Raw genomic sequence first — 24045 nt, forward strand, 5'->3', positions numbered from 1 at the left:
AGTTTTGCCCATATATTCTACATCTCTTTTAAAAACCTTTGCTTGTGTAGCTGTATTGATTCTCAGTGCAGATATATGCTTCCATTTTAATGTTATACCTCTGCTGTTTCCTTACTTCGCTGACTCATAGGAAAAAATGCTGAGTAAATGCTTCAATGCAAGCAACATAATCCTTTGGCTTTTCACTCAACAAAAGAAACATTATTTTTAGAGCATAAAATAAATAAATTTTAGTGTCACTAGAATGTCCAGCAAATTACATTTTGTGGCTTCATTGATATAATTATTATTAACTCTCTGAATTTCTTTCTTAGAAGCTTTTCTGGGCTGCCAATAAAGCCATAATGACCTGTAGGCAGCAGGGTGTTACTTAAGACAATATGCAGTGAGCCCTAGATGTCAAGAAAAAAAGAACTGGGCAAAGGAAAGGTCAAGTACTCGCAGTGAAATGAGCAAAATTTCTTTCTAGTACTCTTAGTTCTTTTTCTTTGTTTTATCCCTTTGCTGTTAGCATCACCCAAATGTCATCAGTTCCTCTTCACTTTCCTCTTGTTGCCAGTTTAACAGAAGAATACAGCAGCTGCCTAACACGTGCAGTCAAACCTTCACCACATTTATGTGAGAAAACATTCAACCCTTCATCAACTTCAGAGCTGTAAGATTACCTCCCAGAGCAAGAACTTCTCTCAGGTCTCCAATATACATTTGATTCTGGAGTGCATCACCTGTATTGTATTGATATACAATCCCTAGTAAAGGCTTGTGGTTGTGTTTGTGGGCTTCCTCACCTGACTCAGGCTTGTTATGACCTCAGAAATTTTGATGCTGCTTCTTCTGCAGAAAAAAAAATTATTACTGCATCACTGCACAGCAATGCTATACATTTCATTTCAACAGCTTTTTTTTTATTAGCAAAAGCCTAGAATAGTTCCAAATCACTCTACTGTTAATTCAGTGGTTTATGTATATTTTTATTCTAAATAGAATATAAAATGAGTATATTAGATATAATAAAGGGCCTGAGAGCATTTGGTTGTTCTAAGAAAGACCATTTCTTTCTTACAGTTGCAATTAATATTCGGCTAAAAGCCAAAGAAAAATAATCAAAGATTCAAAATATACTTCTCGGATTGACTTTTTCTTCTGATAGATTTATACTTTTAAAAGTAAGTTTGACTAGACTCTAACTCCCCAAAACCTGGGCTCATTTCCAGATTTAAGCTTGAAGATTTATTGCATTTCCACCCTCTATTCTGCTTCCCAGGCACTATCTGCTTTTGGCAATTAATACAAACGTTATGGGGTTTGATTTGCTTCGCTGCAGCATGTGAACTCAATTTCTCTTCATTTGTAGTTTTGAAACAGCAGAAGCCTATTTGTGACAGTCTTTCACATTGCACTGGCACTGCTCACTGAGCTGTGGGCGCACACCAGCAGAGCCAGCTGTACAGAATGCATCCCTTTTGTTTTAGCTGAGGTACACTCACTTTGTGCCATGTCAAGGCAGGAATTTAGACAGACAGGTGTTACAGCTGGGTGGAAATGGGTCTATCAGCCATCTGACTGATGACACACATAGATTTACATGGGCTAAAAGGGCAGTGGAGGGAGCCCACAGCTGAGATTACACGACCGCACCAGAGACTAAAGTTTCATTTCTTTTTATTATGCAGAATGACATGTCACGAATCTCAAGTTGTTCCCACATTCATTTGCCCACACATCATCACTAACAGAGCAGTATATTAGTACAGATTAATGTGCCCAAACAAACCAAACTTTATAATGACCATCTCCAACCAAACTTCCACTGCTGTCCACTGCCACTCCAAATCCTCTGGGAAATAGCTGGTATCTCTGACTGTGGCTGGAGCGGATATCAACTTCAAATTTTAGCTGGTATCAGTAAACCTTGTAGAGACACGTTTCAAACGTGTTCCCACATCAGAATACCTGCTAAGGAAGAAAAACTTTCATTGGACACAGAAAAGAAAAATGACAGATCAAATGCATTTGAGAGTAAAGTCATCCCGTGTACACAAGTATCTGTGTAACTCTTCTGTGGTCCAGAACCAGCAAGTTCCCAGCCCTAAGTGAGACTGGAGAGCCTGGCCACCAATGTAGCTGTAGCAGCAACTGAGCACTGGTCAGCTGGCTATCCCACAACCAAAGGATGAATCCTCCTGTGTGGGCTGATAGGGTTTGACAGACATTCTACCCTGCTCCAGTCCCGATACATGCACCAGATATGAAAAAATTAATATTGCACCCGTTGTCCTTAAAATAATTATTTCATTTCTCTCTGTGGCACTTTTGGGGGTAGGGGGATGGGGGACAGAGGGTGGGCAGGCACTGATCTCTTCTCTACATGACCAGTGACAGGACCTGAGGGAATGGCCTGAAGCTTTGTCAGGGGTGCTTTAGGCTGGATATCAGGGAAAAGTTCTTCACCTAGAGGGTGGCTGGGCAGTGGCACAGCTTCCCCAGGGAAGTGGTCATAGCACCAGGCCTGGCAGAGTTAAAGTGTCTGTAAAATATTTTCAGGCACATGGTGTGACTCTTGGGGATGGTGCTATGCAAGGCCAGGAGTTGTACTCAATGATCCTTGAGGATCCCTTCTAACTCAGCTTATTCTGTGATTCTCTGACTCCTGTTTTATTGCAGAGAATTTGGAAGATGGCAATGATTCTTTCTTCATCATCAGAGTATTTCTTATTTGAATTGAACCTCAAAAGACTTTTTCACAGGATGATCAAAAAACAACCAATGTTGCTTAAATTAGATTAATATACCTGCATCTCTTTTAATTCTCCTTTATAATAATACAGTGGTCATCAGTCCAGTGTTAAGAGAGCTGTAAGAAGGAAATTAGGAAATTTAGAGAAAAAGTACATCTACCTCACACATCAGAAACCACCCAAAAATACCCAGAAAATGCCGTGAGCAGCTGGTTTATAGGCTAGAAACACTGTGCTCTGAATTTATCTGCCTGTGAGACAACCACTTTTTTAGCTCAGTTACAATGCACTTTAAATTGCACAGTTGTCAAACCCAAAGTGTTACATGCTTGATATGTGCAGCTAAGAGTTCTTTGAGAACAATTAAAGATTTAACAATCCTATCAAAACACAACAATTGTTATTAGTCAAATTACAATGATACAAATAGTCTAGTCTATCCAATTATCAGAGGAAGGTCTGAAAAACCACACGGTTAAAATTGTTAGGCAAAAACTTTCAAGTATGTACCCCTTTCTCTGGAGTTACATTCATCCTTTTAGTCTTCTTCCAGGCTTAAGGCTGTGATGTCAGTTTTACTTGTATGGTACCACAGTCTGAAAGACAGCTAACTGAAATGCAGCATGCCTTCTCCTAGGCTATCCTGCTGTTGAAAAGACAGGCTTTATAATTAAATATCTTGCAAATACTAAAAGATGATAGAAAGAGTTATGCTTATTCCCAATATGCTTTCTTTTTTTTTCAGAGATACCCATTTCTCACAGCCTTTTTCACAGCCTACTAGAGGGAAAAAGATTTCCTCTTATCCTATTTTCCTCTGATGAATGAAAAGGTAGAAAAGGCAAGAATGAGGAAAGCTGAGGAAAAAAAGCTCATGATTAAAATATGTTATTTATGTGAAAATATATATAAAGAAAATTTGACATTCTTTAAAATTAAACAAAGATGTTTACTCTCCTATAATCTCTGTCATTAGCAAATACAGGTCTGGCACTAGGAAAGACATCCAAAATTGTAAACTGTATCAAAACTCAGCAATCAAATACCATAGAGAGTTATCAAAGAGGTAGGTTGTTCACATATCTAATCTCTCCTTAGGTTTGCTCACACTAAAATATCTGCATTACAGGCTTCCTCTCAGCCCTGTACTCTGGCTGTCCCCACTGACACCACCTGAGGCCTGATGAGTACACATCTTCAGATCATGGTAAAGATTTCTGCCCTCACCTCAGCCAGTGTTGTTTCTTACAAGGCTTGCCCCCACACTGCTGGGAGCTCCTTTGGGTGTACCATTTTCAAGCCTAGTTAGAAAATATGCCACCTGGTTTGCTTGCTGAATAAGTAAACACCTGCACACTCAAAGGCCCATAAGCATCACCGCAAGCACGGATGTGAGGTGTAGAGCCAGAAATATGGTTTTGTCCATGGAAGAGCCAAAACTGAAACTTGAATTACAAGATACTTACATTCTTGTCTTCCTTAAAAAAAAATATAAAATAACCAGGTGTTTATGTTCATTGAGTTGTACAGACAACACCTGAATGCAATTTCTATAGAAGCAATGTAAATGTGCACTTTTCAGGACTGCAAGATGGATCTCAGTTTGTGTCTAAACTTGTCTGATAAGAACTCAGATTCTCTCCTCTCTGTAGATTTTTTGAATACTCAGGCTGTTAGAAAAATGAGTCTCAATGTCCAGAAGTGTGAGTAGGAGCCCTGCTGTGAAAATTTTGTTATCATAGGTTGGAACTGACATTTATAACAGCGGTAAGGCATTTGTGGGAGCTTAATAGCATGATGCATTCTCGATTACTGCTGTGTACATGTGTCATCCGAGATAGCCTCCACTATCAGCTGGTATCTTCCAATCTAGGCTAGCAGTCAAGAGACAATGATGTGTCATCTTGTCATGGTTAAAAATAATTCTGTAAAACTTAGAGTATCACAGTTTGTCAAGTATAGTTAATTGAGTTAAAGCAGCTCAGTCACTGATCAAATCCCTATGGTATCACAGTGACATAATAGGCTACAACACATGACAGCATGAATTATGGAGATTCTTAAATGATAGGTAAATAATTGGAATTACAAGAATGGAAGCGCATCAGGGGATGCTGGGAGTGCTACAATAAGCCCTACATGCAACGCTCCGATAGGACTGCATGCACTTCCATTCATGATGTTCACAATTCCTTTTATGCAATGATGAGGTATACCTGGAATTACAGTTCCAAATGAGCCAATTTGCTTTGTTCTTTTAAAATCTGAATTCACAATGGTGTGATTTCTGTCTGATCCTAATTTTCACTTTACCACAGGTAATTTATTGTGTCTTATTTCTGTGTTTCCTTTTTAATGAGACATATACCACACAGTGGTAAGCTGTGTATTGGCATTGTTTTCCAGGGTTTATTCAGGTTCTGAAAAAATCTCAGGTCTGATTTGCCCTGACTTGCTTTTGTATTGCCACTGTTTACTAATTCTCCATAGGGCTGACTGGAATATAATAACTTGTCACATCCTGAAGTACAGGAGGTTCTTGCTGGGTTGCATCTACTCTGAAAGGCACTTGCAAGAACAGACCAGAAAATAAGTGCCATCCATGTGAGCTGATGCTTTTCTGTAAGTTAGGAAGGAAAAGAGTCTGAAAAATTATACTGAAATCCATATGAGTACAAAGGATGCCAGGCACACATCTGGTGGGAGCAAACAGTTCCTGAACTAATTTTATTATTGGCTTATGCAATTTGTGGTAAACTACTATTAATTTATTTCAAATCAATGTCATTCATTTTTTGACAACTTTGTCCAGTCCATGTGTGGACACATATTACCCAGTGTCTGGTGTAGGTCATTAGTGTCTGCATATCCAGTCACACAGCTTGGATATTTAAATCTTTAAAGTTAGAGACTTCCTAATGTGCGGATAAACCAAAGCCCTTGGCAAAACAGCTTCAAGAAGCTGTCATTTGTGGTTTTTTTCATCCCTGGATTTAAAATGCTTTCCTAACCAAGGGAAATTGGTGGGGAAATTGGTGGGAAAAAAACCCCCTCTTTAAGGAGGGCTGTCTTTTGGAGCACAGAAAAATTATATGGGAAATTTCCCTATCACCAATGCCTGCTCTTATTTCAAGAAAACTAATGGTAGCTAATGTGTTCTGTAAGCATGCCACCTTTCAGTAACATTAAAAAATTATATCTGCTTTCCAGTTGCCAATACGGCAGTGTTAGTTGCTCCCATTTCACCCACACTGAAAAAAAAAACCAAACCAAACCAAACCAAAACAAAACAAAAACAAATTTTAAAAAACCAAACAAAAACCACCACAACCAACACAACAAAACCAAAAAATACATAAATTTCTGAGTTATATTAAAGAGTTTCCCAATGACCTGATAAATCATCAGGACATCCAGTAAAAGCCTTCTGTTGGAGGCCTTGTAATTCCTCATCATCTTCCAAAAAAGCTTTACTTCTTTCATTTACTCGTAGTTTACAAAGTACAAAACTGAAATCTTATTTTCTGGTATAAAGGGGGAATTTTTAATAGCACACACACACCATAGGTTGTGATTCTCTCTACTTCTGTAGCTGGGCTCAGTTTAAAGTAGCAGTTCTTTTGATCTTTGAACAAGCTATCCTCCTGGAACAGCTGCATTTTTCTATTTCTAGACTATCAAGTAGAATCAGGATGTACATCAATTGCACTTATTCCCAGGTTAGCTGTCCTCTAGCATAATTCAAAAAAAAAAAGAAGGAAAAAGGAATCAGAGTAAGTAGCATAAAGGTAAGAGGATTTTTCTGCTCAGTTTTTATCTTGAGTATGCATACAGTCACCTTTTGTGATGACTGAAAAGAACAAAGAATATTTATCTGGTCCAGCAAGTGGCCTCGTGACATCATAGTTTATATTTTTCATTTATTTTCCTTTAAGAAAGGTTTTTGTGACATGAATGAATTGCTTAGCATCCAACAGCTTAGATATCCAACAGTGTTGTGAGATACTCTTTTATTGTTTCTCTATCATTTGCACTTTGCTTTGATTTTCATTAACCCATAAGGAAATTTATTTTAAAATTGAAAAATAATTGCATGAAAGTTTGACTGCTATCCCTGATTTTAGTCTAGTTCTTGTGGTTTTTAAATGTTGTATGATTATCATGGCTAAAAAATTCCTTCTGTCACATTTTCTAATAGCTTTCAGTAGTGGTGCCTGCCACAATTTTTCATTTACAGCCTGCAAATCTAACACTCAGAAAAATCACTGTCAGACTTCACACCTCTTTCTTCAGCGTGTTAGAATGGCACAGTCTCAGAGATAAATGAATATGAACCATGTGGATAAATTATTAACATTCCAAGCAAAAAGGTCTAAGGCACTCTAGACCCTCAGTAGAAGTTCAGAGAGGAAATAATCTGCAATAACTAATTGTGAACAGCTGTTGATCAAGGAAACAAGTCATTATATCAGCACTTAAATCAGTGATAGCTGGTTTATAGTGGAGGAAAACAAGAGAAGATATGCCAGATATTGGGGCAGAAAGGCATATTGCCTTTGTAAAATCCTGTGTTCACAAGGGTACTTCAGTACTCTTTAAATGCAATTCAATGCATCAGATGGTATTGTAAGGTGGTATCAATATCTGCTACATTTTTCTATTCACATTCAGTTTCTTTCCTCTGAGCTTAAGTTTGTATCTTCATCCTGAGTTGTTTAACATTTTCTTTTTTATATGTTTACATGTATAGCTGAAAACAGAAAAAAGGCATATCCACTATCTAATTACAGATATAATGAAAAAATTAGATGATTACTTACAAAACATATATAAGAAAAAAACAAGTTGAAATCAAAAAGAGAGTATAATTCAGTTGAGTTCATTATCATTGAAGCCTTAATGAAGCCTTTTGTTTACTTCCCAGAGACAGGACAACTGTTTCTCACAATTAAGTTAGATTTTCAACACATTCAAGAAATGTTAAGAACCAGAACTTTGATTTGAGCCTTAACAAAATTACAACTGCTGAAGCATATCAGGATGATTGCAGGCTCCCTCATCTACAATTTAATTGACACCAGTTCTTGGGCAACAGTGGCAAGTAATAGAAAAAAAAAAAAAAAAGGAATTGCATGCTCTCGAGCTACATATTACAGAATACTGTTTTTCAGTAAACAGATTCAAATACTGATATTCTGTCTGTGCCAGGCTCAAATCTGCTGTAAGGTAATGCTGTACATTGCTGTGCTGGGAAACAGTATGCATTAGAGATTAAGCATTTCAGTAAGTCCATAAAATCCTCTAAACCAATCAGTTTTCTTTTTTGCCTAACAGAGTAGATTTGTAGTTGCCATCAGCAAGTCTGATAAACTACAACAATCAGCTACTCAATGAATTATTGTGCCATGTATTCCACGAAACCATTTTGAAGTACAAATATGAATTCTGCAGTCAACAGCAAGCAAACAACAACAAAAAGAAATGCAAATTTCTGTTTTGCTGCTTTCACTATCACTGCTATTTTCATAGGACCAGCTCTGGCAGTTAGATCTACAAAGAGGCTAATCACCGAAAAGAGGGCTCTGGCAGAGTAGGGCTATTCACATTTGATTAGTGAGATTCAGGCTATGTCAAATGAAATGTAAAATCCTTTCCATAGTGTAGAGAAGGCTCAGAGGTGATTCAGAGCATCAGGCAGATGTCCATTGCTAGACAGCACGATTAACTATTTGCTGCCTTTGCTCGGCTGAAGTGCACAGACATCTCACTCTGTGAGTGCCTGGAGCCTACTGAGTTTTCACCAGTGACTTCCTTTATCATCTGATGTTTTGGATTGGCTCAGAAGTATCAGCCTTCCTTGTCACTGAACATTAGGTAACTGTATTTAGTCTGTACCCCTGGTCTCTGATGTTGCAGTTGCTCTGATTTTACAGTTAACTGCAGGTGATGCCTGGATGTGAAACATGGCTCTGATGATCTACTGACCCCACAGTGCCCATGATGGGCACTTAAGAGCCACTCAGCTGAGAAACAAAGACAAGGGCTGAAAATTGATCCTGCAAAGAAAAAATAGTGTCGTGTTTGTTTCTGACTTCACAATTTCAGTGCTTGCTAAAGCTGGAGGCAAGAAGGTTGCAACAAGCTTGATGGCAGTCATGCTAGAGGCAGAGGGTGTGAGCCCAGACCCTGCACTAGGGTCCTTGAAAGCAGCTGCTTGAAGAGACCAGAACCCTGGACTCTACCCTCTCCCACCTGCTTAGAAAATTCTTGTTTCAGAAATGAACACTAGGAAGGAAAACAGGAATACACTTCTCAAAATCTAGATTTACTAGGGCAGCAAACCTGGGGTTCAAATTGCAATGAAGAAAATTCAGAAGCAGCATAGTTCTGTGCTAAGCATAGAACTGGGAAGTTACTGATATGGATCAACTGGGCTAATCAAAGATATATTTTTTTCCAGGAGATGTTTCTGAGGCATTTTTCACTCATCCAGCAAAACATCTGTCAGGAGCAGTATAGGTAGAGCTAACTCTGCCTTGAGGTTGGAAAAGTCAGTAGGTGTACTTTTCTCCTTTCTTTCATATAATTCCAAGTGTTCTTTAAAAATGGATTTTAATCCTAAGGAGTGTATTCCAGGAAGTAATTCTGCACACACACACACATGAAAGAGAAGGAAATGCATATGATTAGACAAAGAAAAATCTTATATCACCACATCAGAGGGGACAGAAAATACAATCATTTCCATCCTTTTTCTAAAACAGGCCCTGAGTTCCTATTATTGCTTCATCGGACACTTTCTCCAAGCTTATAATGTTGGGCTTCCCTTCCACAGCATTTTTGGACATAACATGCTACCTTCAGGAGAGTCAGCACTGGGATCTGGGCAGTGCATAGCTGAAGACACACAGTGGAGCATAATCATTCTGAGTCCTTTTTGCCTGGTTTCTGTCCCCCATTAATTCACTATTAATCAGGGGTTGGGGTGTGGGATAATCGACCAAGGGAGACTAAGACAACAGAGGGGATTCACAGGGTGGATTTGGACAGAGGCTGCCTGCAAGACAGATTGTGCACCATGGCTGTACACATTTTGTGAACAGAATGTAACTTAAGTTGAAGAGACAGAAGTAGCAGTGAAAGGCTACTGAATGGAGCTTAATCCACTTTGCAGCATTCCCCTTTGACCTGCAGTGTTCACTTGCATTAAAAAAACATGAAGAAAAGCACTGGAAGTCACAAAAGAGGCAGATTTACTACTAACACCTCTCCATACTTCCATGTTGCCAAACCTCATGAGTTGACAAACCTGTTCTGGAAAAAAAATCCTGCCTTTCTTCTGAGAACAATGTAGAGTAAGGAGCAGAAATGTTTAGAGCTATTAAGGGAAATTGAGATAAGTATCTAGGCTGGAACTAAAGAAGGGAAGAGGAGTCCTCACCTTTCAATGCAATATGTTGTCATACACCAGGATCTTCACAGAGCAGCCCTGCCTATTTCCACAGGGAGGGAGTAGCCCTCACATATATTAAAAGGAAGGCTGAAGCTTCCCACAAATTAAATTGCACTGAATTAATCTAGAGCAAATCCTCCATGAAGTAGTGCCTGTAGTGAAAATCCTAGGACCCCAAGCTCTTGCTACATGCCCCAACCACCAGCTCCAGTCCTGACAAGCTCCAAACCAGCTCAAAGGAAATAAGGCAACATGACATCTTTCTGTCCTTTCCCTCCTCAGGGCTAGTGAATTCCCACCTGAGAGCTAGAAAACATATGAGAAAAAATCTATTATTATATTCTAGCATAAATTGGTTATTGATGTGTCGAGGGTACTTTCTGAAGGGAAAATTTCATTTTTTCCATTATTCAGAATTAGGGGCTTGAAAGGGAAGAATTGCTTGCTGTGATACTTTTGAGGGAACTTCTAGGAAAAAAGCTTTCAAGAGTATGGATGTGGGACACGTCCCATGCTAAAGCGAAAAGATCATGGTGCTGCAGTGTAGCTAGAATAGGAAATGGCATTTTGGCAATTGGATTCAGCGTGGAGCATATGCACTTAGAGACATCATGACCTTCTTCCTCTGTGTTCACACATACGGACAAGAACTGCAACATGGCCCATTTATTTCAAAACACTGCTGCAGCTGACACTGATTCCAACTGCAGTAAAGCAATGTTAAGTAATAGAGCATTAGGTTGGAGTGTACTACACAGAAAATATGTCCATGGGATTTATGTACAGAACTCCTCTGTACTCCCTTAAATACTCTTCTCTAAAGGCTCTTATTCTCTGAACTGCTTGTTTGGGGTTTGTGCAGCACAGACATTCTAAAAACCCCAACACTGCTAGCATGTTTATCAGGAAAGGTGACCAGATGTTCAAAAACACCAGCAAAGACTAAGGTTAAATACCTCCCTCAGGGGTTCCTTTTCTGAAAATGTTTTATGACTGTAAGTTATTCTGAAAAGTATTGAATTGCCTTTTTCTGCTGCCTTCCCACAGCTTCACACAGAGAATAGGAAAGCAGGCAGAATGACAAACAGTAACAGAAATATTGAGAAATTGCAGTTCTTTACCTTTCATAAACACCATATCACTTCTATTAATGTAAAAGGCTGGAATCTGAAACAGAAGGTAAAGATTTGTTTAACACACAATAATGAATTATAATGTAAACTGTCCCTTAAGCTCGATGTCTCCGTTATGAAGTTCAGCTTAATGAATTTTAGCATAAGTTAAAAAGAAATCAAGACAGTTAATGTGAATAAACAAAAATTATTTCAGATGCCCTGTTATAAATTCAGGAAAAAAAATCCGATAGATTTTTGAAGAATTAGAAGTTTTGTTTAGTTTTGGAGGCTTTTTGATAGATTGATGGCTAGTTATGTATTTTCTGTCTTCACGTATTTCCCTTATATGCATCTTACTCTCTCTTTCTCTGTGATTAATTATGTGATTATTTACATTTTCGCAGTCAGGCATAGGGTGATAGTTTTGGAGTGGCATAAACTTTCTGGCCGAAAGCAGTTTTAACCATAGTGAAATAGCCATCCCTTAGGAAACTTCCTTCCTGGTATTTTACCTCTAAAATACTTCCAAAATTGTCTTACTAGAAAAGAGGTTGGTGTCTTTTTCACTATTATGTTTTAACTCCTGTGCTTTGGGGTTTCTTCCAAGAAGGTATTTGCTGTCGTAATGAAGAAATATGTTAAGCCTTGTGTCAATTAGCCTAATTGATGTAAAACCCTGATTGGGCCCTCAGAGACATGAGTTTTTCCAGCTGAACCTTATCAAGAAACAGCTTAGCACAAAATAAGGAAGAAACCAAAACATGTGAGACTGACAAGAAAAAAAAACAAAACAAAAACCTGTGATGCTTTGAGACAAGGTGAAAGAAAAATTTAGGCATTACAGCAGGCTGCTGTGTAGGTGTTACGAAAATAGGTCAACCGTTTTCAAAATGCTTTCCTTTTAGTGCATAGATCTGATGTAAAATCATTAAAATAAGATGCCTGTGAGATAAAAGATTTATCAGGAAATAATATCAGAATGTGGAAAGGATGGAGACCATAAAAGGCAGTGGTTAAGAGGCCAGAGAAGTGACGTGCTTTTTCATTTCTCATTCCTTCTCAAAATGGCTATTGTGGTGGAATGGAAATGGCTTGGTGTGATGGCAGGGGACTCTGCCATATGATGCTATGGGCAGAACTGGGTGGTAAAAGACAGGTGGTGATGGTGGTGGTGAGCACATGAAGCTCAAACCAGAATCAGAAAAAGCTGCTGCAAACTCTGTGTGCACATGTGTGGTGGAAAACTTGGCCAAGTAGTGGCATCAGCTGCCAAATTATTTCTAAAATATTCCAAGTTTTCCCTAGAAAAAACCTTCTTTTCCTTCAAGTCTGATTAATTAAATATTGGCCAGGAGTCAAGTACTAAGGAGTTCCAATTCTGCTTGTAGAGAAGTTTTATCTATACCTGAAATTGCACAGAAATGCAACCTTTGAGTCAAGATTGAAGCCTGTGTTCTTAAATTCTGCTCAGAGTATAAATACACAGTGACCTCCTGGTAAACCATTTCATTGTTATCTTCCATTCTGCACTTGAAAACAGAGGTAATAAGTTGCCTGCTACTTTGTTATAGCACTGTAAATTCCTTGGCTTATGTGGAGGGGGGAAAAAAGAACTTTATTGGAATTACTTGTTTTTGCTGGCTTTAAGGTGTATGTGGGAAAGAGTGTTCAGATTCATCAATTCTGGTGAAGAGATGGACAAGTGGTGCTACATGCTGAAAGCTTCTGCTGGGCAGGTTTTACTGTATTTAATCTAAATCTCAAAAATGGCTCAAGAAGCTGTAGTATTATTTTGAGCGTTCTGATTTCTGCTGGTGCACTCTTTCACTGCCATAAAATACCATGTCACATCCATACACATTTTTCTCATAGTAAGGACAGAAAGGTTAAGCAGACATAGCAGAATATATTATTTTTTATGCTATTGTCAACTCTGAGCTTTCCTTGACCCCATGCTTTAATATTTACTTAAGCAGTTACTAAACTAAAGCTGAACTTAAAGCCTAGATGACATTAATACTTGGTGTTGGTGTGCTATGATATTAAAGCCTTTGAAGAGTGATGTTGGGAGGCTGCCAGACTGTGTTTCACATGACATCTTTTTCACTATGGTTAGTCTGAGGAACAAAATCTCTTCCCTGCATTTAGAAACTCATAAACTGTAAGAAGTAGCTAGAATGGAGCAACAAGTACAGCATGTCCCTTTGCACCAAAATCTTTCCTCCCTCTTTGTCATGCATTCCCTCATATGCATGTGTGCACAGAAGCATAAGCACATTCCCATTGCAGAAAAGTATTTTAAATTAGCTAATGTCTAGCAATTACTTTCATCATTTTTATATCCTTTATTAAAAGATGTCAGAGGGGAGGAAGGAAAGTCATGCCTGAAAGAAAATCTAAGCATCCCAGAAAAGAAAAAAATTAAAATTAATAAGGTGCACCATTTTATGTACTATACAAATGAGCAAACAGCTCACAGAATAAGGTGAATGTGAATGCTGGAGACCTACCTTCCAACTGAAGGATGTGGTACATCCCCATGCAGATACAAGGAAGGCCCTAAACATGGTCAGTGGAAAAATATGAAGGGAAACTCAATTCTTTATCAGTCTGACTAGTTCCAATTGTGAAGCTATTACTTGCACTAGTTTGCATTAATATTCAGAAGACCATTAATCTCAGCGAGGCTGTCTGAGGGAAGTAAATACTACTGTGACTGTGGAGATTTACAGAATAATAATAATCACATTAACAATATATGTTTCAAGTGTTTTGGCAACCCTTTGGATCATAGATGTTGAAATGCTTAAATGTGAGTGTCCTCAAAGGAAATATCTGCGTTGGTAGTGAGACAGGGCCAGAGAGAGAACTCAAGCACTGGCCTCCTGATAAATGACATTACTTATTTTTCAGCTTACACCCTGCCTCTGTTTGGAGTACTCTCACAAATATTTTCTGGGGCAGTACATGAATACATTTCTGGAGATAGCTCCTTTCAGAGAGCTCTCCCAGAAGGCAGGATGGATAAGACAGGACCATCCTTTGTTCCTTCAAGCTTACACAGTTTCCCAGCGTTATCCCAGATGCTTTGAAACCACAAGCACCCCTGCATTCTCTCCTGTTACATCCAAGAGGCATGACAAAATCCTCAGTCATGCATCCAAGAGTAGTTTACAGAGTTAAAGACAAAATTGAGGAACCATCTCAATATAGACATCGAAGAATATTTTCTGCTGTCTCTCCTCTGCCTTGCCACTTTCACTATGAGAAAAATTTGGATGGACTGATATGAAACAGCCGTTTTACGGTACAGCAACAGTAAACTAAGTGCAAAACCTTGCTCTGCTGGGCTGTGACACAGCTCTCATTGTTTCAGACACCTTGAATGGGAAATGTAACACCTCAGAGAAGATGGCATTGCCTCAGAGCTGTAAGTCTCTACCACTCTGGGCTCACGGGAGTCGCAGTTAAGCGCTGTGCAGTCTGTGCATGGCCCCTGTGCTTTAGCCAGAGCTGCACCAAAGCAGTGTTGTCAAAAGCCAATCTACAAAATTTGGCCTGGAAGCCAGAAATTGGCTCTTGGCCCTTTCTGTTTAGCAACATAGCCATATCCAGCGTATCTCTCCCTGCATCATTAATTGTCCAAGTCCCACTCTGCTTTACAAAGATAAAATATTTCCAGTTCTGCAGTGTCTCTGTGTCATGAGTGCCACCCTATTCCATAATACACTTGATTTACACAACTGTTTAGCTTCCTGTCATTGCTGCCTCTACAGTTCACTTCTTTTCATGAGGGCTACTTGCTGACAGGAGAGGGCTGCACCAGCCGTGGTCTGCCCCAGTGCTCTTGTAGCCTTGAAGTTTCTGCACCTGATCACTTCATAAGAGGAAATGTCTGACACTGTGGTTGTGTGGTGATCAGCAGAGAGGAGCTGTGTTTGCCTGAGGCAACCTCCTGCCAGTGGTACAATGTCTATTTTGAAATTTTGTCCCTCTGCACATTTCATACTAATCCACAGCCCTCTGTAGAATAGACTAGTCAGAAATAATATGCTCCATAAAAAATGAAAAATTAAAAAAAAGGGAAGTGAAAGAGTGAGTCAAGGTGACATATTTCCTCAGTTTTCTCTTTGGCATATTCCCAAGTGCTCCTTACCTTCTTTAAATCCTCTGCATTTTGTTTTGGATATATATTTTAAGACACTACTTTCTTCCTTTCTGAAAACTCACATGCAGCTCCTGACATAAGGGTTGAAGCTTTTGAGGTGTGCCTTCTTTCCCCATATTTCCATATTAAATACTAAGCTGAGATCTGGAACAAGCTGGTTACCCCTCTCCTGAGATTCTTTGGATTTAATTCAGCACTTACATAAATAGCAATGTAAATTACATATCTAATGAATTAGGTGTTGTAATAATGGTGTAATATGCACCGTGCTACTTATTACTGAGTCTGCAAATTGAAGTTAATTTACTCAAGAAGAAAAAAGTAAAAGAAATCATAATGCAGTTGAGAGTAATTGTACTCCACAGTACCAGAGCAAGCTAGATACTAATTACAAATATTTTACTATCACTATAAGTTTCTCTGTTATTCTTCCACTAAAGCAGTGCTCATTTTTCTTAATTTTCAGAATTAATTTCTTTCACAACAACTCCTATATACTAAAATCCTTACATACCAATATTATGTACACCATATTATAGTAGAAAACCATGAAGACAATGGAAAATGCTGCAATTACCTAGTCTGACATCCTGCATAACACAGGGCATAGAGATTCCCTGAATTAATTCCTGTCTCAAGTTATAAAACATTTAACATTGATCTTAAAGTGTCCCACACTTGAATGCTTACCACAATTCTTGTTAAAATTTACCTTTAACTTGTCTAAATATCTAGCTTTCTGTCCAGTGCTTACAATGCAGTTATCTGCAAAAGTACATCATGCTGCCATCAGGAATATTTCACTAGCTGTTTTTATGATGACAGTTAATTTCCTTTGAGCAGCCAAACTGCTTTATCTCCTCCTCCTAGCCCTCTAATCACTCTCAGAACTCTTCTCTGAACCTTCTCTATTGTTTCAAACTCCTTCCTCGAGTGTGAACTTAAAACAATAATTTGAAAATTAGTATGTATAGTACCACTGTTAAAAACAGACAAGAGTCTAAACAACTCTTGTTTAGATTCAGAGTTCCCTTTTAAATAACCACGTAATCTGTTTAGCCACTTTGCTAAGGGAATGTTCCTGTCTGACTATCCAGGAACCACTCCATGGTCTCTTGCCTCAGACTCCAGCCCCAATGAGCTTAACCTGCCGCTTACAGTGCAGCTCCACACCAAGCTAAAGGCACTAAATGTATTTCTCAACACCTGTGTTAAACTGGGAATCCACATTCTAATTCTAGTGCTGATTATGCATTATGAACCACAGGTCTGGAGTCACTGCTCCACAGACAACCCATCTGTGAGACAGGCTTTCCTGCCTCTATGTGTTGAAACACTTTATTTGCTTGTACTTGTAATATCAAGATGTCCAGATTGTTCTGAAGGAGTGTCTTTCCTCCAGTCTGCATATTCTAAATTCAGTTGATTTTTAAGATTGTTATAAGCATATAGAAACTCAGAACCTCTTACTTTGTTCTGCTAGAATAGGCTTAATTCAAATCATCAGGCTTCAGTCTTCTAGAAGCTGGTATCTAGCTGAAGCTGGACAGCAGTAGGGCTTCTTTCCCAGACATGAAGCAAAACAGACATCTCTGGAGAGATTCATCCAAACCTATTTTGGAGAACTCAGATACCTGAAAGAGGTGGCAACTTTTGTCCATTCTATAGCTTCCTGACTCTCCAGTGACTACAAAGGAAAGCTAGTTGGCATTTGTTTTCACTTTCACAGGGGAAAAAAATTAGATGATTATATTTGTCACCAGATATTTTTGAGGTGAAAACTTTAGAAGCTGCAGGGCAAGTAAAACTTGAAGGCAAAACACTAGTTCTGACATATTTACCATGCCATTCTCCCATGTCACAAAAAACACCAAGCAAGAATTTTTGGCCCTTACCAATCTTAGTGTATTGGTATTCCATTAATCTCTCACTAAGCACAGGGATTGCTTTGATATTACCTTGTTCATTTTGGAAAAGTGAATAATTCATGACAAAGATGGTCTAACTGGAAAGTATATCAAAATTGATATGCATACACCAGTCATTACATTCAAACAATGTTACCCTAAGGTTAGCTGTAAATTTCTTTCACATTAGCTGAAATTTCTTTCCATTAGCTGCTGCTAATTCAACATTACAGTGTACTTGTGACACCTTTCCATCTTTATTTGTATATCTGCATACAAGTGTACTTGTTTACTTCTTTTCATGTGTGATATAGTGGCTGACTAGGGTAAAAACAGAGTTGGTGGAAATAGCACAAGTCACTAAATTGTTAATAGAAACTATAAGGCCACAATGTTTGTTTCTTGACAGCAGGAAACAGACTAGTTGACATATGAAAGACAAAAGACATCTCATTAGAATATAGAATCTTCCCATGATACACACTGTATCAGTGTGAAGAAGCCATAAATAACAAATGCATGCAAAAGGGTGTATGTGAAAGATGCAAAAGATGACTCTAAACTGATTGAAAAAATATTGTTATCAGTAATGAAAGTCTGTCTGACTGAAGCAGCAGCAAGGACAATGAAGGCAACTGCAATACTTCGTAGGCTCAGTAAGAGCTCAAGATCAAGTAAATCAATATAAGAATGATAAAAAAAATATGCCATCATCAGGACCTTTATATTTGGTACAAAAACGCAATGACCTAAAAAGAATTTGGAATGATATCTCCAAAAGAGCACAGAAGAGTTTTAGGATGACTCTGTCAGATTGAAGTCAGATGGATGAGGGATCAATATCCAGATTTTATGTTGAAGTTGAATGAGATGGCTTTGCTGAATGATCACCATGAGAAGCTGAAGGATCCCAAGGCAGGTTTTTGTGCTACATGCCATCCTCCAGATAAAATAGACGTCTTCATGAATTATGCAACTAACATGTCTCTGAATACCAGCAGGGCTTCACATCTGTTTGCTGCCCACTTCTATAAAGTCTTCCTTTATGTCTACATTGCTGCATGCTGAAGACCACTGTGAAATTCAGAGGCAAGCACCTACTAATTAGGCACATATTAAACATGAAGTCTAAGACCTTGTTGTGGAATTACATCTTCACTGACAATTTTTCAGAGTTTTCAGAAAAAACTTGTGAACACACAGACTTTCTGAGCACATAAGCAGCCACCTGCCTCTGCAAATCTCGTTTCCATTGCAGAGAAACAGCAGGCCTCTGCAAATCTGAACAAAGGACTGTGAAGTTTGTAAAAGAAAGATCTCCACTCTCACAGACTGAGCTCACTTATCCCCTCCTTCTTGATCCCAAAGTTTCCACAGGAAAAAATATCTGGATACACATGCTAAGCAGGAGCTGTTCTTGTCCCAACCAGGCCCCCAGTAATTCAAGCAAAGGGACCAAGACCATCAGATTGGAGCTCTTTAGCTAAAGTTGTGATTTAGACACTACTTGCAACAGTTTTGGAAATTTGATTTTTCTGCCCTAATGAATTTTGTGTGTGAAGGCTTTTGGCATATTCAATTTAATTTTAACCTATTTCTTTAATATTATTAATATATTTGATATGTTTCTGTTTTTTTGGAAACAGAGACCTGCTTATTGGACCTGTACCTTCTCTGGTTCATAAACAACCAAGCAAAGGATCTATTTTATTTGGGCAGCACATTTGTATGTCAAAACTTGCAAATATTTTATCTCTAATAACTGCTGCCACTCCAGTTCCTGTTCATTGAACTTTTGGCTGTTGTTTCTTTTGTCTTGGCATAAAATAATTGGGAGGTTTTCAGACTCTGTTTTTCCTCCATTTTCTATAACTCTGAATTTATTCTGTAATGTCTCTGGCCTTCTACTGGACTTTCATACCTAATGTGTTATACCCATACATTTCTGGGTTCATATTGCAATCTTACATTCCTACAGATTCATGATTTCTTGCCCACTACTACTGTTATTCATTTTCCAAGAACTTCCAAGTATCTTCTATTCAAAAGATAGTACTAGTGTTTTACTGCCCTAAATGTGAAAAACCAAATACATTTGAGTTTATGAAATTTATTAGGGAGCCAGGGAAAAATACCAGTGAGAGGTAGGTCAGCATGCCTGTGTGCACCTGAGTACGTGGTCTCTCTTTCCATCTGTGCTGGCAATGCACTCTAAGCAGCTCTCCAGCACATTGCACTGCAAATAATGTTTTTCTTCTTCCTTTGCAACATTCTCCTGATGTTTCCTAGTAGATACAACTTTGCTGCTTGTATTATGTATCTTGCATCTAGCCTTGAAAAGAGGCTAGATCATGCAAAACATCTCAATTAAATTTCTTGAATTGGAAACATGACTAGAACCGACCTCTGACAACAGAATTTTTTTCCTTCATTTGAGAAGTCTAACTCAACTTTATGCACACTTTCCCTAAAACTCTTCTAAATATTTCAATTGAAATTGGCTTCTAAAGATTTCAATTTAAATATTTCCACTTATTTCCGGTATATAAGAAACCAGGGGGCAGAAAACCCCTCACTAAAACTTTACCCTGTATTTATTGCTGCTAGGCAGCTATTCAGCTCAGTGGTCTGCAAAGATGGCCATGGATCTCATTGCAAGTGCTGTGCTGTGTTCTCTCATGTCTCTTCAATTAAATTATTCTTCTACCCTTTATTCTGCCAAGTCAATATAGCCAGATGAAATATTTTTCCATTCTGGCAGTGAACTGGTGAAATAGCAGAATCAAACATCTAAAAATATTTTTTTCTCTAACCTTCAGTAGGAAACAACATCATCTTTCATTTTTCAAAGACTTGGTGCATCTGTTCAAGTCAACACCAAATTTCTGTCTTCTAAATATATCGTTTTGACAGAAAATTGCAAGAGATGTGATGCTATAAACACTTGGAATACACTTGGAAATTAAATAAAAACAACATTAAAAATAAAACATTAATACATTGCTGATATTCTGCACAGAGTGTTATTATAGATAAATAACAATGTAGAATAGTATATGTAGCTCTAGCACTTTTCATGCTTTCTATGCAAAAACTGAAACCAAAAGTCATAACATTTACTGGAACTTTGCAGTGCCCTGGAAAAACAGGCACCTTTATCTCAATGTTACAGATTTTGTGAGGAAAAAGAAAAGCCTAAAAGGTGATTGATTGTGTTGTTTTGATATTCATGTTAGGGATCTGCATCACAGAAGTGGGACTTTCTGGAAACAAGAATAGCAGAGTATTTTCAGGGACAAAGAAGAAACACAGCTGCTGTACCAGCATGGTGGCTACTTGTGTGCAGTTGTCAGAGCAGAAGGAAAAGGTCTCTGGCTTTTGCTCTCACTTCATGCAGTCCATTGCCAGTGTGCAGGCTCAGTGGAGACTGGCCTTCTCTGTTAGTGCAGAAGCTTTCCCTCATGTCTCCTGCTGGGGCCAAGGCAACCTATCTGTCACTAGGTGGGCTACCCTGAGTGACCCATGCCTGGAACAGGTGACAGAGCTGCAGCCTGCACCACATGTGGGTTAAAGAAAACACAAACCTCACATTTTTCATAAAGACTAACATGTCAAAGTACTGCTGCCACTTGTGCTCTTCCTGCCAAGCAGCTTCTGCATCAGCACGTTAAACAGCCTGTTTCTGAAACCTAGGGAAGAGATGTGTGCTGTGCTACTTGGAGCCACACAGGTCTTCAGAGTTCAAGCTGGTGATCACTGCTTTAGAGAGAAACGTGCCCAGTTCAGAAGAAACATTTATTTTTAAATGGGCATCTGATGTCTGTCAATGGCAGAGGTCTAATTCAGACTTCCTTGATCACCGTGGCTGGCACAGTCCCAGGTACTGCATTACATTAACAAGGTTCATAAACTGTCAGAGATATAACTCATCCACTTAACTCTCTGCAATGAGGCACAGACTCTGAGGACATGGCCTTTCCGAGAATGTTCTCTCTTTGTAATTCATCATTCCCCCGAAATGCCTCATGTGATATGATGTTACTGGAATCTTCAGCTAAAAGGTTCCATATTTTTTTGGTCACACATATTGCAGAATGTATTCATATGTATTCTGCCACCCCAGGTGGTGACTGGGGTGTCTACCATCAAACTATTTCCATTCGGAGCGAGGAGATCACTATTTCTCATGCTCAATAAACAAGAGAGCGATTCCTTGCCCTTAAGCAGAAGGTCGGTAAGGGAAAAGGTGCCTTTGACCACAGAATTCAATCTGTTGTTCTGCTTGGAGCCTCCAGAGCGTAATCTCTCTTTGTACCAGCCAGGCTGCATGGTGTGATATTCATTTAAACTCTCCAGTGGTTCTCCTTTTGCAGGAAGGGTTCTCACAAAGCGCTTTGGCATTTGCTTTTTGAAGCCTGCTTAGCTGATTTTGCTGAATGGAAAAGGTAGCCCTAAAACATATCTTTTATTATAGTTTTCAAAGGTGGAAAAAGCCTGCAGTAGGCTAATGCTGAGAGGAAAAATAGCATTGAAACATTAGCTGAGTTCAGTGACTTTAAACATTAGACACCACAGGAAGAGGTTTTATTGACTTTGAAAGCCCCCTGACACTTGATGCTGTTATATTGTGCACCTGGAGCAAAATGTTTGTGCTAAGTAATGCATTTGCTAGATGTAGGGACTCTAAGGAGATGGAATGATGTGGAGCACCCTACAAAGCACTTTGCTTTGTACTTTCCTGAGATACCTCTATTTCTTTACTCCAGAGCATGAGGCTTAAGGGAGTTATTCAGTTAAGATAATTTCATTCATCCTCATCTTCCTTACATACATTGCCAGAGACAGAGGCTGTCCTGTCAGGTATCCCACTTTTCCATTGTGCACAGGCATGAACAGCCAGGGGGCTCAGGCAGAGGCTCCACCTGACAGCCACCTTCCTGGCAGATCTGCTGCTGCTGGCACTGTCAAAGAGACCTGTCAATTCCTCTGCTGTTAGTCCACAATTCCCACTGAGCTGCTGAATAACTATTACTGTATTTTGATAATCCATCAGCATTCAGGTTTCATAAGTTCAAGCCCTATTCATCTTGATCACACTCTTTAGAGCTGTTCCTGTGAATGCCTTATTTGTTTTTCTTTCTGTATCTTGAAGTAATGAGCCTGACTATTCAGGCTGCTGAAGAGCTGCTTCAGCTGAGCTGTGCACTTTGCATACCGTGCATCCGTCTGCCTTGTCAGCACGACCATCACCAGCTGTTGCAGGAACACTTTGATCAGAGCATTATTAGGCTGCTACAACATAACCACCACCATGAAGTCAGTGCAGTGCAAAAGCTGTCACGTTCCATGAAGTTTCCTGGCCCTGTGACCATCATCAGAGCCTTCAAATAAACAGCAATTCACCACAGGGAAAATAAATATCATCACAGAGAAAGAGTTGGCTGTTACTGAAAAGTCTCTTACCTCTGATGAAATGTTCTGGCTCTTGTCATTTATGTGACAGCAATGATCTAATTTAATCTAACATGTGATATTGGAGAAGAGAAAATTACCTGTGCTTTTTTTCTGAACTCTATACAGTGCTCGTGGTTGGCCACAGTCCTGAGAAAATGGCAGACTCAACATATTATTCTGCTTCTCATCTTCTACTCATTGTCCTCTGAATGTTTGTTTCCCAGATCCAAGGGCCTGGTGTTCACACTCAAAGCATTGAAGTTTATTTGCCATATGTGTGCCTCAACATGGAGGGAAGAATTTTCACTGAACAGAAACTCTCATATGTGTTTGTTTATCAGAAATTCAAAGCTCTCTTGTACCTTCAAAATATTTTCCCCTATGCAATCTGCACAATTTTTTTTTCCTACATCTCCTCAAAAGAGTGAGTAGCATTGATAATCAACTGTCTCTTCTAACAGAGTTCAATTTAAAATGCTAGACATTCATTTAGTGGGCTGCAAGGAGTCTGTGGCTTTGTTAGATCTGCAGCATAAAGAACCAATTTTTCTTATCCTAATCCTATGGCTGTCTGAAAAAGGTGACACACAGTTACACATAATGATAAGAAAAGCTACTGCTGCCAAAGGCAGTAAGATACCAAAGCCAGATGATTAAACCATTCCAAAGCTTTCCCAGAAGACAAGAGGAGACAAAGGTGCAAAGTTTTTTTCAGAAGTTATCATGCTATAAAACCTTCAGAACAAAGCCCATATAAAGACACATATACACTTTTGCTTTAATAACCCATTCTTACTATTTACAGAAAAAATAGGGTGATGCATGTTTTAAAACCTTTAACTTTATTTTGGTCTTTTTTTTGTTTGTTTAAGCTTCATTCTTTGCTGGTTTTTTGCTGCCAAGTGGACAGAAGCAGTTTTGTTTAAAAATAAATGGGATTTTTTTGCACAATCTACACAGCTCTAATGGCTAAATAATATTTATGTGAAGAGCAGCCACAACACACACTTGACCCTTGTACAATCAAACTCTGTTCTTACAATGACAAGTTGGGCTACAGAGCTACACCATAAGAGGAAAGAGAGCAATAGACTTTTCCATCTTCAGGACTTCCCTTACACTTGGATTGGATGGAATTACCAAAAATATGTAACCAAGTCAGAAAATGTAAAGTGGAGAAAATTCCACAAAAGCGGAAAAGATAAGATTA

General features: G+C 38.8%; 1 protein-coding gene and 1 long non-coding RNA gene across 4 annotated transcripts in view; one reads left to right on the top strand and one right to left on the bottom strand.

Moving 5' to 3' along the window:
- The window catches only part of NKAIN2 (sodium/potassium transporting ATPase interacting 2), a 515911-nt gene that overhangs the window by 461039 nt on the left and 30827 nt on the right, over window positions 1-24045 (top strand). The window lies entirely within an intron of this gene.
- Window positions 1690-11944, bottom strand: LOC135298093 (uncharacterized). The gene is made up of 4 exons (XR_010360066.1): window positions 11847-11944; window positions 11313-11358; window positions 2793-2854; window positions 1690-1956 (listed from the first exon to the last, which is right to left on the bottom strand). It is a non-coding gene; the product is annotated as an uncharacterized LOC135298093 (long non-coding RNA).

Source organism: Passer domesticus, chromosome 3, assembly GCF_036417665.1.
Source record: "Passer domesticus isolate bPasDom1 chromosome 3, bPasDom1.hap1, whole genome shotgun sequence".
Classification (NCBI taxonomy): domain Eukaryota; kingdom Metazoa; phylum Chordata; class Aves; order Passeriformes; family Passeridae; genus Passer; species Passer domesticus.